The sequence below is a fragment of the Lampetra fluviatilis genome, chromosome 74 (assembly GCF_964198595.1).
Source record: "Lampetra fluviatilis chromosome 74, kcLamFluv1.1, whole genome shotgun sequence".
In the NCBI taxonomy this organism is placed as follows: Eukaryota; Metazoa; Chordata; class Hyperoartia; order Petromyzontiformes; family Petromyzontidae; genus Lampetra; species Lampetra fluviatilis.
In genome coordinates, this window is record NC_136348.1 from 2,520,404 (window position 1) to 2,537,614 (window position 17,211).

At 49.9% G+C, this 17,211-nt stretch overlaps 1 protein-coding gene across 1 annotated transcript in view; it reads left to right on the forward strand.

The window, feature by feature from the left end:
- The first annotated feature begins 509 nt into the window (after positions 1–509).
- The window catches only part of LOC144953332 (uncharacterized), a 446,639-nt gene continuing 429,937 nt past the window's right edge, over positions 510–17,211 (forward strand). Inside the window, 2 exon segments of the mRNA XM_078883895.1 lie at positions 510–541; positions 859–919. The gene's annotated coding sequence lies outside the window, so the exon portion shown is untranslated.

Consider the following 17,211-nt stretch of genomic DNA (forward strand, 5'->3'; position numbering starts at 1 on the left):
AAAGTGCTGCTCACAGCGAGCAGCACCGATGGAGGTCGTCACGGCACACGAGGGGGTGGGTGGCCAGCACCACGCCCGGCCGCCTTTGTCTCCCCAGTGGCTTTGTTGACACACCGTACCGGGTACTCGTTTGAGGCTGAGTCGAAACTCTCGCTCCCTTTATGTCAACAAACTTGAACTCTGACCCCGCTCTCTGACGTCACCGCGCAGCGTGACCTCATCGGCGTCAAACGCCAGGGGGAGGAGTTCCTCGCTAGTGACGTCATGTCACCCACCCCCGACCACCGCGCGCTCGAGCGTGACGTCACCTCCGCTCGGCCGCTGTCGATATCTGTCCCAGTGCCAATCCTTATTTGGGCAAAGCCACGCCCAGGCGGCTCATTAACATAATGTATTCGTGAAAGCCTTTGCGAGTTGAGAGCCGCTCATTGTGGGAGGGGAGTGTCATCGTACCCCAGCAAATGACGTCATGTCGCCTGCTGCCGCGTGACGTCGCGAGGGACCAGGAAGTTGCCGCTCCGCCCATGCACTGAAATCCGAGGTGAGAAATTCTCATCGCGGTGGTGGTTGTGGTGGTTGTGGTGGTGGTGGTTGTTGTTTTGGTGGTTGTGGTTGTTGTTGTTGTTTACCGAGGTAGAGCCTCGCTCTCTCTCTCGTAGGGATGTCAATTGAGTAGCAGCGAGCATGGAAGCGATGTCCAGGTTGAAACTTTACAACGCGGGGCCTTGCCTCCTGCCCTCGCCTGATCGCGTTTGCTTCAAATCTCTCGCTTAAGTTTAATTTCTCTTCACCTGGCTCGCAACTTTGTAACTTTGTTTTACTTTATATATTCTCAGTTTTTCTTTTCTTTTTTACCAGGCGAAGCCTGCTTGAGCTGCTATACCGCTCTTGTTTTCAGAAGCGACCTTCCCACAACAAGGTGAGGTTTGTCAACAGCGTGGCGGTGTTCACTCTAGACGCGTGGTGGTGTTCACTCTAGACGTGTGGCGGTGTTCACGTTAGACGCGTGGCGGTGTTCACGTTAGACGCGTGGCGGTGTTCACTATAGACGCGTGGTGGTGATCACTCTAGACGCGTGGTGGTGTTCACTCTAGACGTGTGGGGGTGTTCACTTTAGATGCGTGGCGGTGTTCATTCTAGACACGTGGCGGTGTTCACTCTGGACGCGTGGCGGTGTTCACTCTGGACGCGTGGCGGTGTTCACTCTAGACGCGTGGTGGTGTTCACTCTAGACGCGTGGCGGTGTTCACTCTCTGCATGTGGAGTGAGGACAACCGGGATATCCGGAGATAATTCCACGTGACCATGGGGAGAGAGAGACACGTAAACTCCAAATATACAGCAGGCGTCAGGGTTGGGATCGAACCCACGACTTCCTGTATGCCAGGACAGGTAGTTAACATCTCACCACAGAGAGAGAGACATGCAGCCTCGGCTGTGTTGGTTGATCCTCAATGAATTACTTGGTGGAGTGAGGAAGCATTCATACTGAGCGGATGAAGGTACCCAGGCATGGGTCTGGACACGCCACCACCTGTGAACCATGTCACTGAAAAACCCTGAAAATTTGATTCTTGTAAGAAAGAAAAAAGCTGAAAGAAATCAATTTAACTAAATCGGATGTTTTTCACTGAAGGAAATTTAACCTTAACCCACTTCGACGTAAGGTCGATTTTGGCAACTCGGGAAGGGAATGACGTGGCAAGCTGAAAATAGTCACGTTCACTTAGACATTCCAGACAGCATAAGTTGTGCAAATTTAATGATGCTAGAGCTCAGCGTTGGAGAGTTTTTGGTGCTTCACACAAACAAACAGATGTAATTTCTGCTTCATATTTAAGATAGCAGTTGTACCTGTTCTTCACACGGATATGTATTGAAACTCCGAGAAGCCAATGGCTTCATCGGCCAGGAGCGAAGCGCCACCTAAAATCTCCCGGCACGCTGTTAACAGCTCTAGAAGTACGGCGCACGAAGAGCCATATGGTAGAGGTAAGCGTTGCAGAGCGCTTAACTCAGGTGTGTTGCGGGTTGACGCCACACACTCCATGGTCATTTCTCCCCCCCCCCCTCCCAAAATACAAGTCTATTTTTTATAGTTTTTACATTGTGTACAGTATGGAACCTACCCACATGCCAAATTTCAAGTGTGTTGCATGTTGGGAAGTATGCTAAACATTTCGAACAGACACACGTATCCACACATTTCCCTTTTATATATAGACTAGCTTTACTACCCGGCTTCGCCCGTGACTTGGATTCTTGTCTTGGATTAAAACAGTGCCTACGTGGAGTGTTTGGGGGGGGGGGGGTGACGTCAGCAAGCACACTGCGTAACGCTGCCGCATGCGGGTGTGACATCACAGATGTGATGACAGATGTGATGTCACCGCTCACTTGCGTGCAAAATAAATGCATTACAGTGATCCCTCGTTTATCGCGGTTAATGGGGACCGGAACCCCTCGTGATAGGTGAAAATCCACGAAGTAGGATTGGCCCCCCTAGGAATTTCCGTATATGTGTGTGTGGGTACCAGAATGTTTAAAATATGTATATTTATACTTTATATATATATTTTACTTAAATCTATTTAATTATGAAACCTTAATATTATACATTCACTCTCTCTCTCATACGATACGTATTATGGTGTTCTACACTCACCAGTTAATTTCGAACACAACACTAAGATACGCGAGACACAGTTGACAGCGTGAACGAGAGTGGCGAGATACAACAAGGGAAGAAGCTGGGAGAGGATGCGATGATGCGCAGCCAATCAGCTCACGGGATACTGGTCATCCACTCGTGCTCTCATTCGTCGCTCTCGCGCCGGGAACCAATCACGTGCCTTGTCTGAGTGCCCGTGGGTATGTACAAAGCCTCTGAGAGAGTTTCTCTCTTTGTCTGGCATCCTGGGAAACCGTTTCTCTCGGGCATCACGATGAAACAACGCTGCTTTCCGGAATACGGCTGCCGATATGGCGGTATTTTTTTATTTTAATTTTTCGATAAATATTTTTGAAAAATCCGCGATGCACTGAGGCCGCGAAACTTGAACCGTGAAGTGGCAAGGGATTACTGTATTGCGCCCCCGCCCCCTCCCCAAAATACAAAAGTCTATTTTTATACTTTTAGCATTGTGTACAGTCTGGAAGCTAACCACACGCCAAATTTCAAGTTTGTTGCATGTCGGGAAGTATGCTAAACATTTCGAACAGACATTCACAAACTTCCCTTTTTTATATATAGATAAATCAGCATTTTGCGACCGCGACCGTGTGGCATATTATTATGTGCCAGGGACTCTTGAGAGGACAACAGTCCAAGTCCATAATTTACAATAAGTAACAACAAAGCAGTTACAAGCGACTCGCAGAATTGTGCGCAGTTGCGTATACAGTACACGGCTTCCCTGAAGGCAAACACCTTCAGCGAGCGCGATGCCGATCACACGCGTCGAATAAAAAGCAAGGGACAAGTCCTTACTAATAACTCTTTACTAACAACGCCTTACTAACAACTATCATTACAGTGATACCTCGGTTCACGAACTTAATTCGTGAACTGACTCTGGTCGTGAACCGAATTGGTCGTGAACCGAGGCACATTTTCCCATAGGGTTCAATGTGAATCCGGTTAATTCGTTCTGACCTTTTTTTTTGGTTTTTGAAGCACAAAAATATGAAACAAATGACAATACACATTACTGTAGTACTGTACAGTATAGTAATGTATAAAGAGAGAACACTAACCTTGCTTGAGATGACTTCTGGCATGGAGGAAGGCTGTTGGGAGGCGGGTGGGAGACAGTAAGCACTCAAATGGGTGAACTGTACAATACAGTAAGTACAGTATTGTACAGTACAGTAGTACAGTACAGTACTGTATGTGCTAAAAAGCACACCAACAATCAAAAAGTCACTGAAAGTGTCTTCAGAGTACTCACAGTACTTCTTTCTGTGTCTCTGCTTCTCTCCACGATCTTCCTACAGGAAGTCACGACCATGTGACAGCCTGGAATTAGCATAAAAATGGCCGCGGCTCCTGTTCGTGAACCGAAGCGGAGTTCGTTAACCGGAGCATATTTTTATGAAATTTTCTGTTCGTGAACCGAGTTGTTCGTGAACCGAAGCGTTCGTGAACCGAGGTATCACTGTATTTCTAGATTTGAAGCTTTCGTGACTGCAAGGATTCATACTCTTAGGTTTTTTCAGTAAAGTCACGTAGGTAAAAGATTAAGTAAAATAATAATAAATGAAAATAAATCAATTAAAAACACGATGCTTCGGAGGCAACACAAGCCTCCTTCATCAGGTGTCAAAAGGCACAGCAAAATAACTGTAGTGGGAGTTATTTGTAATGGGGCATTTAATATATAGGGTAAGAGGAGGGGGGAGGAGCCAAGGGGGACGGGTGCAGGATGGGGGGGGGTTGCAGTGTGGGTGGAGCCAGGAATGTGAAAATAGTAAAACGTTGTAGGAAGGTGAAAATAGTAAAACGGCGTCTAAATAGTCATTGGAGGGAGGACGAAGTGTAGGATGGGGGAGGGGGGGTTAGGATGTAGGTGGAGCCAGGAAGGTGAAGGTGGAACTAAAAGACGGCGTCACGGATGGTGGAGGAGGGACACAGAGCAGGGGGGAGTGGCGATTTAAGTTTAACATGGTTAATCACATCTTTCCAATGATTGCTCAATTTGAATCCATCTTCTCGGGTGAAGTTATGTCTGTGTTTGTATATCTGTATGGCTTCATGGACAAATCTTTGGTGGTATCCAGCCGGCTTGCAGAGTACCTTCGTATCGGAGAAAACGATATCATGATCACCCACAGCATTGTAACAATGATTGGCAATGGCTGAAGAATTTGTTCTGCCATGTTTCAAATCTGATTTGTGTTCGCGAATTCGGTCCGAAATATGTCGTTTCGTCTCCCCGATATACAAGTCCCCGCAGGTACAACTCAATTTGTAAACACCGGGGTACTGTTAGTCCGGAATGACATCCTTTACGGATGGGATCAGATCCCGGATTTTATGTACTGTACTGAATTGGACTTGGATCTTATCTTAAACAACTACGCTGGTTTGGTCGTCTGCGTGCGTATCTGGACGTTAATTTATTTACGGACCCGCCCAAACAGCTAGCTCTGGTTCGTCGATAAAAATTAATAAAACAGCCGGCAAAAAGCCACAGCTCACTTTCATTCGACAAATATAAATAAATAAACCTGCCGCACAACAGCGTCTCTTCGGTCAACAATTGCACCTACTTTCACACAACACCATATTCACAGTGATGGTCGCAACGCAAAATCTACTGTAGGTACAGTGTTGCTGTTGCACCCGCCGAACACTGCGTTCTGGTGGCGATATCTCCCCAACGAAGAACGTCCGCGGCTGCAACCAAGAACCCTCCACTAATCAGATAGCCACATACATTTTCAATTCCAGAACTTTCAATAAAATCTGTTCATTATTGGTGGGGTTCGGTTCGACGGCCCAGTGGACAAAACTGACCACTCTTTCGTACGCAGCTCCATCAATATTGCGCCCATTCCCTTGAAACCACTGTGCTTAATCTTTAATTGGGCCGAAACAAGTGTGTGCAAAGTGGCCCTGCACAGTTCCCCGCCCTACATATCAAACCAGCGCTCGAGAAATTCTGTCGGTGTCGCCTTCAATCTCATTGGACTAATTAATTATCCCTTACATTTAATTGCCTCAAAGTGGCCTGCGTGCTTTGTGGCGGCAGCACGCGTCGGTCAGTCAGTCGTCCATTTCCAAACAAGCAGAAGCACACAGAAGGTAAGCGCTGTGTGATAGCATAGGTCTGCCAAGGTCTGCGCCGCAGTGGTGCAGTGCACTGTGGGCGTGAGTGTGGTGTGTATGCAAGTGTGCGAATGGTAGTTACGGTTATATACGTATATTTATGTATATACGTATTTTTCTGTAAAAATGGGTGCTGCGTGCTGCGATTAGTGGAGTCCCCAAACAACTTTACCTTACGAGTAGGCAGGGGTCGCTATACAGTGAGTCTTAGCGGACTGAGCTGGCAGCTTCACCTGCCTGGACCACGGCCAGTTGCGTAGTGCCCCCTACAGTTTCGGGACTTTCGCCCATGGCTCAATACCCCCATGGGGCAACCGAGCTCACTGTTTGATGGGTACAATGGGTACTTTTTGGTTTATCCGGCTTATTACCATTTAGATGTATTGACGTTGATCACGTCTCCATGGACGACTTGCTGTCTACTTCGGTTGTGTAATTCAGATGTTGTGCATGCTGCTGCTGGTAAGGGCATGTGTTGCATAATATGCAGCATGTGTCCGCCTATCATGCTTGGCACGGATGCAGTTGGCGTTACTGTACATTTATGATGTTTTGGAGTGTAATAAACTGTCTAAAAAGGTTGCAGCCATGCCCCCGCCGCTGTCACTCTCTGGCCGTTGCACAAGCCATATCGGAATTTGCGACATGCTAAAACAATGAGTACAGTGTGACACCGCCCGGGTAACTCCCGGGATCAAAATGGGCATTGGAAAGTGATCGCTTTATTGAGATGATTATGGTACTACCACAGGGTATTGTGAACGGTTCAGGAGGAGGAGAGGTCTGTATTTGTAAGTCTCACAGTACCGGTAAGAAGCGCCGGGTGGGGGATGCCCTCCACTGGGGAACAAATTCTGTCATTATAGTATTGGATCGTGCAATGTTTCTATCTGCAAGCTGTCATAACTGAAACGATCCCCGTTATTGTTCGATTGAGAAATGGAGTGACCCACACCTCTGATACCATATGTGAGGAACCCAAAAATCAGATGCATGCGTAAAACACCCACAATGGGAATACGTAAACGTGAAAACACCAACAAAATACATTTTAATATAAGAAAAAAATAGGTGGCCCCATAACGGATCTGTCTGTGTGTGTACATACAGACGGAGGATGCAGGGGCCAACCTGTGTGCGATCGGAACGGTGCAATTGCTGACCAATGTCACTGTGGATGGCGCACACGCTGACGCACACCGGAGCTGTGTTTTTGCGATGCAAGGGCATGGTGGATGGTGGAGCGCATATGGATGGTGCGTTACGAATAAAAGAAAACACAACAAACCGCTGGAAGCAGCCATGCAAGCAGGCTACCTTGAGAGCGATCGCGAATGGGTTGCGTGTCTGGAAGAAGCCTCGCTCTTTCAGATGCCGTACCAGCTTTGTCAACTCTTCGCTACGATTCTGCTGTATTCCATACCAGCAGATACGAAGGCTCTCTGGGATAAATTCTACGACGAACTGGCTCGCGATTATGAGTACCAGTACCGCCAGCTGACCAACAAAGAAGAAATGGTAAATCTTCCTGGTTCTTTCGGTAAAGTCACGTAGAAGGGAAGTAATAAAATAATAAAAATAAAACATATTAACATAATTCTCACGACGTTTTGGCCACAACGCAAGCAGCCGTCCTCAGGTGAAAACCAGGTCTGTCGAGGCGACACCGTCTGAATGAAACAGCACACGTGCTTTGAGCATATATATTAGCTGTTCAAACAGTTACAGTACAATGCAAACCATATCCGTTCCAGGAATACCAAAGCGTTAAAGTATCATTCTCCAATAGTTTCTTATTAGTTCATCGCGTTTGTTGAAGTCAATGCCATATATCCAACGAACGCGTCATCAATGTACATCCTGAAATCAGCTATCTAAAGTCGATTAATACCAATCAAAAAAAGCTATATACTTAAAAAAATCGTTTAAAATGTTGAGTAAAGATGTACCTACAGACGCATTCCAACTTTAGCTCAACAGGAACACTTAGCGACTACAATTGAACAGTCTCACAACCAGTGCTCATCACACCACTTCGGCAAGTAATCCCATAACATTACAAACCACCACTGTGCACGTCATTAAACTCTCACAAAAACGGTGAAACTAAAATTACACACAAAAGTACTCGATACGGATTAATAGGTATAACCACATGACATAATATTTTTTCAGTCAACCCGAGCTCTCTGGTTGATCCTCGAGCCACTCCATTACATCCAGCCATCTCTTAGGATCCAATTGCATGGGATCGAAGGTGGAAACTTCTTTAGGAATCATTACAGCACCTTGAATTTCAGCTTTTGATTTCAGTTTCCTATCATTGTGGACCTTCTGATGCCTGGTCATGTTTGATGCGTGTGCCAAATTTCTTCCCACACACAGAGCACAGGAATGGCTTCTCGCCCGTGTGTGTTCTCTTATGATCTTGAAGAGTTGATGAGTGTGCAAATGCCTTCCCACACACAGGAATGGTTTCTCGCCCGTGTGTGTTTTCTTATGATCTTGAAGAGTTGATGACCGTGCAAATTTCTTCCCACACACAGGGCACAGGAATGGCTTCTCGCCTGTGTGTGTTCTCTGGTGTCTCTGAAGATGTGATGGCCCTGAAAATGTCTTCCCACACACAGAGCAATTGAATGGCTTCTTGCCTCCGTGTGCGTGGGGCTGTGGAGAGCGTCTCTGCTCCATGTGAGCGTAGTAACAGCAGCGGTGTTATCGAGTCAAAAGTACGCTATCGGCCGCAATGATGTTTAGCGTTGAGTTTTGGATTTTGTTAACTGATAAAACAAGAACGACACTCGCGTCTAACCGAGATGCAAAAAAATCCCGCTAATTCAACGACGAAAACGTTTAAGAATTTATCCGCGAAAATAGACACTTACTTGTAGATTCACGGTATATCGATGTCTGGAACCCGTCCGAAGATATCGCCACGAACTCTCCCGACGCAAAGTCGCCTCACTGTCGACACAGCAATTGTGCTCGCCAGGCTGCGTTGTCTCGCGGTAGAAGGGCGATCAGCAGAGCGACGAGTCGAGCGTCCAACCTCATCAAGTTCCCTCTCGAAATGGCATTGAGCTCTGCTTCTGAGCCGCCTTATAACTCCCCCACTAGGATCCAATCCTTTGTGTTTCAGGATATTTGCATTGGAAAGTTAATTTTGGGAAACACAATCCGCATGTCTTTTAACATACCGAAGAGTAATGTGCCCATGAATATGTAAGTGCATTTCAGTGTGTAATTGTGCGCTTATTTTGAATAAATGGAAAAACTTTGTCCTCGATTTAAAGTGAATGCAGAGAAATTAGCATGTAACTTTAGAAAAGGAAGAGAGTGGCCTTCTCGACGAGGGAGTGAAACCCAATAGGTAATATTATTTTACAGCGTTACAATGGATAGGTTGTAGTTCATAGGTTATAATATTATATTTCACTATGATAGAGCTTAACATGTGAGAGTATACAATATCAGAGTTGATCAAATGCGACAATCAAGGGCGTCAATCGGGTGAGTTTGATCAGAGGCTTTAATCAAAGGCGTCATCCCATGACGGAACCCCGGGTTCCCCCCCGCCATCATCCCCTATTCCTATTCTCAGGTTTTTCGGTAAAGTCACGTAGGTAACCTATTACCTATGTGACTTTACCGAAAAACCTGAGAATATGAATCATTGCAGTCACGAAAGCTTCAAATCTAGAATCCCCAATTCCGTTTACGTTAACCCACCTCCCTATTACCCGCTAAGGTTTCGCCGGCATTCGAAGGCGACGCACCTACTGTTACAGCCTCGCGCCGCGCTCCCACGCTGCGAGCATACGTGCGCACAGCATCATCAATCAAACGCCATACTCCCCCTCTTTACACCGCTACGTACAGCTCTCGCACGCTGCGAGCGTGTGCCCGTCTACAGCCCGGTGCGGCACTCGCCTCTACGTCGAATAACCACGTGACCTATGCGCACCCGTATCCGACACGTAGTTCACAAGATCATAGTTTACTATAACACTAGTTTGTAGTGTTATTTTAGAACGTTACAATGTATAGCTCATAGTTTAAATGATATATTGTTCGAGTTTATAATGTTAGAGTATACAACGTGAGTTTACAATTTAAAAGTTTGTGGACGTGCCCTGTTCTCGTGGGACCCGACACGGATTTGGAAATATTTGCTATGATCATGTCTGAGCTGGGATGAGCGACTAATGTTTACTTTGCTTAATCATAACTGTGTGTAGGTTAGTGCCATCGGGGCTTATTAAATACTACTCATGAATGAACTCGTGCTTCTTTCGGTAGAAATTTGAAATCGTGTTGGTAGAACAAGTCGCCTGCCTTTCCTAGACAAATTGTTATCTTCAAGTGCGTCCGTAAATAAACTGCTAAAATACACAGCATAGGGAAGGCTGCCTTGTTCGGGAGATGTAGTTTGGCTAAGGCGCTGTGGCCGGGTGATGACACGGATTCTAAAACAATGGAGTTAAACACTCGCTGCTTGTCCCCATCGACAGCAGCGAAGGCTGTCATATACCGCCCCATTTACGAGTTCGCTGTATAATGTGTATCGTTGAAGGTGCTAGGTGTTGTCTTCTTCTAACAGCTACTAACGTGTATGTATTGACTGTTTTTTGGATTTGTCCATTGATGTTTTTCTTTTTATTGCGGCCTTTTTTGTTGAATTTTGTCACTTGAGTGGTGCAGTTTGTTTAAGAATTCGTCACGTGAGCGTGGTGTTTTGCATGTGGGAATTTCTTTGTCACAATTTGTGATTGTTTTAATAATTGTCACCATTCATAATCTGATGAGTTTATAATGAGTTTGTGCGTGTATTTATATCAATATATTCCGTCTTTTGTTATTCGATGACATCTAGCAGTGAAAATCGTGATTGTAATGCGACCATGTTGTAATTGTAATAATTTTTATCCGATCATTGCACGTACACTATACAAACATATTAGCGATTCTTATACGACCACGCTGTGATTCTAATGCTTCTAATGATATTATAATACCTTACCTCCGTTTATATGGTTATAAATTAAAACACTAGTTTATAATCGTTTAATGTTTAGTGTTATCGTTAATAGTGTAATGCGGGCGAAAGCGACCTTCCGGATGTGACGTCACGAGGAGGCGGAGCCAGGTGACGTGGGTGAAAGGTAGGGGGTCCTTAAGCGGGTAAACCGGAAGGAGAAGGCAGTCGGGGTGTGAATGGAAAGGTGTGGGGCCACGCGGGCGTACGAGCCGAGGGGGCACCGTCAGAAGCGGGAGCCAACCCTGGGAACAGTAGGGAGCTACTGGGAGGTGTAAAGCTGCAGATAGAGATAGGTAGTAAGGTTGTGTGTGAGGAGCAGCGGAGTGGCTGCCAGGAGTCGCAGGAGCGACGAGAAGGCGAGACAGCACGAGGCCGTGAGAGCTGCAGCAGGAACAGCCAAGGGAGCTGTGTGAGAGTACAGCAGCGGAGCTGCTGTGGGGCTGCGAGAGCGACAAGAACAGCAGCGGGGCTGCTGATGTGGACTGGAGTGACATCGGAACCAGCACAGAGAGAATAAGAGAGACAGCCGTGTGGGGACGCAGTACGGACCGAATAAAGGACACTGAGCCAGATATCGTGGTCAAGTCTTTTATTACACTGGGGTCAGAAGTGAAACGGCATGTCTAAGCAAGTAAGGAAGAAAATTCCCCCGGCGCCAGCATCGGCTTCTTCGTCCGACGACGACGAATTCCCTCCGACCACGGATTTTGCTGGGGTGGTGGAGGAGAGCCCTGCTGAGGCGAGCACGGGGACGGGCGTGGAAGATGTCGGCGCGATGGCGGGTCCGTCAACAACATCGGACGCTGAGCAAAGATGGCAACAGGTGGCAGAACAACTGGAGACACTCAAGGACGTCCTGGCGCATCTGTGTCATCTCGTTACGCCAAGGACGACGACGGAACGAGAAGGTGCTCCACGGGCCGCCACGTTGCCTGCCCTGCCGCCGCCATTGGCCACGCGGCAAGAAGACGCCATCTTGCGCGCTCCGCGGCGCCAAACCGCCATCTTGGCCACGCCGCGGGCCGACGCCATTTTGAATTTACCTCCACAACAACCATCATTGGAAGACGGCGTGAAGAGGAGTCGGAGTCGCCACCTTACGACGGTTAAGGAATTCTCTATCGGGGGCGATTGGAGCGCTTTCGCCTGCCGATTTTTGGCGGCGGTTCGTTCAGCAAGATGGACCGATGCGGAGGCCTTGGAAGTGTTGCCGACTCTACTGGACGACGAATCTGTTCGATTTTTCCGTTCCATAACGGCCGATAAGAAGAAGACGTTATGTGGAGTTTTTGAGGAAATGGCCGACGCCTATGAGCCACCTGACGACGCGCATCGGCGATTCGCTCAACGACAACGAGCACCCGAAGAATCGCCCGTGGCGTTCAGGGGTGCGGTGTTGGAGCTGGCCATGGCGGCATATCCTGACACGCCACAGGATCTGCTCGAGCCCCTCATATTGGGAAAAATGCTGGAGCTGTCTCGGGATCTGGGGATCCCCATGCCTGTGTGTGGGCATGAGAAGCTCACGTCCCGGGCGGCAGCAAAGTGTCTGGACGCGCAGTTTAATCTCCGTCGCTGGAAGCAAGTGGCGGCATGGACGGGTGGGCCCGTCAAGGAAGGAGGCGCGATGGGGTGGGACCCCACAAAGGCGATCTATGTGCCGGATGAGCGGGGTCCACAGGAGCTGACGGCTGCCTCCTCTCCATGGCGGGACGCGGAAGGCCGGGGCCGCGCGCTACGCCATCGGGACGGGGCCGCCGGGACGCAGGACCTGCGCTTCGGCGCAACGAGGCCGATTGCTTCCGCTGCGGCCGTAGGGGCCATTACGCCAGAGATTGCTGGGCCCGCTTCCCGGGTCCGCCGCAGCAGGAGCCCACAACACCGGACAAGCCGACCAAGGAACCTCCGAAACAGGCATGTCGGCACGCACCAGACACTCGGCAAGGCTTTACACCTCACCCACCACCTGTGTTGCGCGATCCTATTGTTGTTGTTAAAGAAAGGCCATCGACGGGGCCTTGTCATTCAGTTACGCAGTGGCGCAAATTGGCACGGAGAGTTGTCGCGGCCGCTACGGGTTCGTCCACTGTACCGGGGTCCATACAAGGTGTGGACGTGCGCATTTTGGTCGACTCGGGAGCGTCTGCGACTATTATATCGGATGTCATTTTCCATCTGTTGGGCATTCCGCCGGGGGCTGTGCGTCCGGTTTATGGGTCTTGCGTCGCTGCAAACGGGGGTAGTATGGGGATTGTGGGCCAGGTGGATGCTAAGATATCTATAGGAGATGTGTCGGCTTCGGGCGTTGTGTTAATATCGAGATCTTTGGCGGTTCCTTGCTTACTAGGCACGGATTTTTTGGCTAAGATGCCCATTTTGATTAAAATCAATGAGAATTGTATTGAATTGCCGGGGGGCCGTCGAATCTCGTTTCTGCCGTCGCCCTGGGGGCGACCTGCTTCGGCCGTACAGGTGCAGGCGCTGTCCGTTGCATCTGTGGACATCCCACCTGGTTCACAGATGCTTATACCCTTGCGGTATCGGAAGCCCCTGCCCGATCGGCAAGGAGCATTAGGGGTCTTGTTGTCACCATCCGCCACGATAACAACGGGATTGGCGTTAGTTGGGGCACAGACCATCGTCCGGCCGGATCAATTACCGGTTTTACAGGTGCTTAATGCGGGGGTGGAATACATCCGTGTTCCGGCCGGTACGGTTGTGGCACATGCCACTACGACGTTTGCGACGCACGATTGTCCGCATCGCCGAGGAGTGGTCGCTGGTGTTTCCGAGCCAAGGAGTTCGGACAATCGTTGGATCGCTACCTTATGTGACGAAAATTCTTCCCTGTCCGTGGGGCAATGTGATGCGCTGCGTAAATTGTTGCTGACGTATTCGGATGTATTCAGCTCCGACGATTTGGATTTGGGACGCACATCCTTGCTTTCCCATCACATTGAGACGGGCGACGCTGCCCCTATTCGGTTAAATTCGCATCGGATGAGTCCAGCGGAGCGAGAACACGTTCGGGGGGCGGTGGAAGACATGTTGGCTGCGGACATTATATCGCCATCTAACAGCCCATGGGGCGCTCCTGTGGTCTTGGTTAAGAAAAAGGATGGCAACTTGAGATTTTGTGTCGATTTCCGGAAATTGAATAAGATATCGGTGGCAGATGCGTACCCCCTGCCGCGTATGGACGACTCCCTTGACGCATTGTCGGGGGCTAAGTTCTTTTCCACACTGGACCTCTCTTCGGGATTTTGGCAGCTTCCCCTTGACGAGTCCTCACGGGAGAAAACCGCATTCCGTACGCCGCAGGGGTTATTTCAATTCAACTGCCTCCCGATGGGATTGAATGCGGCCCCTGCTACGTTTCAAAGATTGATGGAGCTCGTTTTGACGGGGTTGCAGTGGGAGACGTGTCTTATATATTTGGACGATATTATTGTGTTCAGCCGCACATTTGAGGAACATTTAACGCGGCTGGAAAATGTGTTCACGAGGATGCGCTCTGCCAATTTGAAATTCAAACCAAAGAAATGCCACCTACTGCAACGGTCCGTCCGTTATTTGGGGCACATTGTGAGTGCCGAGGGGGTGTCCACGGATCCGGAAAAGACGGCGTGTGTCCGGGATTGGCCGACTCCGGCCTCTGTGGGGGATGTTCGACGGTTTTTGGGATTTGCCTCGTATTACCGAAGATTTGTGCCGGGGTTTGCGACGATTGCGAGGCCCTTGCATCTCCTTACGGGTAAAGGACGGAAATTTGTTTGGGGAGAGCCGGAAGAGGCGGCCTTTCGGAGTCTGCGCGATCTATTGGCTACGGGCCCGACATTGGATTATCCCGATTTTGATCGCCCTTTCATTCTAGATACGGACGCGAGTGACACAGGTATTGAGGCGGTATTATCACAGTCTAAAGGGGGCGTAGAGCGCGTCGTGGCGTATGGTAGCCGAGTCTTGTCGCCTGCGGAAACACGCTACTGTGTCACTCGTAGAGAACTTTTGGCGGTTGTTTTTTTCCTACGGCAATTTCGACCGTACCTTTACGGTCGTTCTTTTATTGTGCGTACGGATCATGCGGCCTTGCAATATGCACTTAAAATGGACCAGCCATCGGGACAGTGGGCACGTTGGTTGGACACGCTGCAGGAGTTTTCCTTCCAAATTCAACATCGGAAGGGAGTGCGCCATGCGAACGCTGACGCACTTTCCAGATTACCAGGGCGCGCCCCTTGTAAATGTGCGTCGGGGACGCATAGGTGTTCGCCGATTCTCAACCCCTCTCAGCCGCTCACGTTGGCCGTCGGGAAGTCGGATACTCCGATGGAACCGGGACCGACTGATGGGGTTTTGAATCTGCCGCGGTCTGTCTGGATTCGGGAACAGATGATGGACGAGTCGTTGTTGTCCATGCGGAAGCGGTCTATGAGGGACAAGGGGAGTCCGAGTTCGGCTGTGGGGCCGCGAACCGCTCTCCGAGATGGTCTGCTTATGTGGCAAGAAAGGTTCCAGGAAAGCTGGCGTGTGGTGGTACCAACGTCCTTGCGATTTGAGTTGATTAGAACTCTCCATTGTGACACACTATTGCATTTAGGGGTGCAGAAGACCTTGTTGACGTTACAACGTCATTATTTTTGGCACGGCATGGCGACAGATGTCGTAGGGCACGTGCGCGCGTGCCCTGAATGCGCCCGGCGTAAGCCGCCTAAACATCCTTACGTGCCGCCTCTCCAGTCGATTCAGGTGTCTCGAGTCAATGAATTGGTGGCACTGGACATATTGGGACCCTTCCCACCATCGGCGAGGGGAAATAAATATTTGCTGGTAGGGGTCGAGTATCTCTCCCGTTGGCCGATGGCCTGGCCGTTGCCCGATCAGTCGGCCGCGGCCATCACCGACGCCTTTTTGTTTGGGTACATTATGGACAAGGGGGCGCCGGAGAGACTCCTCACGGACCAGGGCCGAAATTTCTCTTCTAAATTGTTGGCTGAAGTGTGCGCAGGCCTTGGGACTAAGAAGATACGGACATCTCCATACCATCCGCAGACGGATGGTATGGTTGAGCGGCTGAACAGGACATTGTCTGCCATGCTTTGCCATACTGTGAGTGAGCAGCAATCGGATTGGGATCTGCACATCCCCGGAGTGCTTTCGGCGTACAGGATGACGCCCCATGCGGCTACAGGGTATTCGCCGTTTTACCTTATGTATGGTCGGGAAAACGTGCCTCCGGTGGATGTGCAATTGGGTACTGGGGTGAAGGGACCTCGTAAACCACTCCCTGAATACATTCAGGACACGGTTCGCCGGGTTACGGAGGCGCGGGAAAACGCCCGCGTGGCTACGGCCAAAGCCCAGGCCCGGAACGAGCGGTATGCTCGGCGGTCTGAGGGGGAGTGCCCCTGGAAGGTGGGAGACCTGGCCTGGCTCCATTGCCCGCAGGTGCGGCCGGGGACCTCTCCTAAATTGCACAAACCTTGGCATGGTCCTGTGCGCCTCATTGAGGTTCCCAATCCACAGTCGGCGCGTGTTCAGTTTGGTTCTCGCCGTTGGTTTGTTCATACGTCGCGGTTGAAACCATATGTTGCTCCCCTACGTGATGCGTCATCTCCCAATGTTGCCTTGCCGGGGTCTGTTGCTGCTGCCTCTGACTCTTCCCCGCCTGCGTCCATTGATCTTGCTAGAGCGCCTGTCGTACCTGTTCCAGACAGGCCGACCGTGACACCGCGGGGGAGGAGTGGGCCTGCTCGGAGGGCGCCTGCCAAGGCTGCGGGACCTTCAAGCCCGGCGACCCTTCCGACCCCGCTGCAGGCGCATTCGCCGAATATGACCAAGACTGATTCGTCAGGGACACGAGATGTCGGTGGACTTCCAATCGCAGCAGGGGAATTACCCCCTGTCATTTCTCGTGTTCCATCGCGTCCCCGTTCTACAAGTGGGCCGCCGACCGTCCGGGACGGGCCGGCGACCCGCACTCGTTCCAAATCGCTTACGTTTCGTTGATTGTATGTTGTTATTGTTCTTGTTCTTGCCGTCGTATTTATCGCATGCTTTCGTACGTTCGTCGATGTTACTTGTGTGTTGTTCTTGTTGTTATATTGCATGCTTAGTGTCCTTTAAGGGGGAAGGTCGGTTCACCGCATTACGCTTTGGTGTTGTTCAGCCGAGGTCGGCTGGGTTTTTTCTATGGGGGAGGGTGGTGTAATGCGGGCGAAAGCGACCTTCCGGATGTGACGTCACGAGGAGGCGGAGCCAGGTGACGTGGGTGAAAGGTAGGGGGTCCTTAAGCGGGTAAACCGGAAGGAGAAGGCAGTCGGGGTGTGAATGGAAAGGTGTG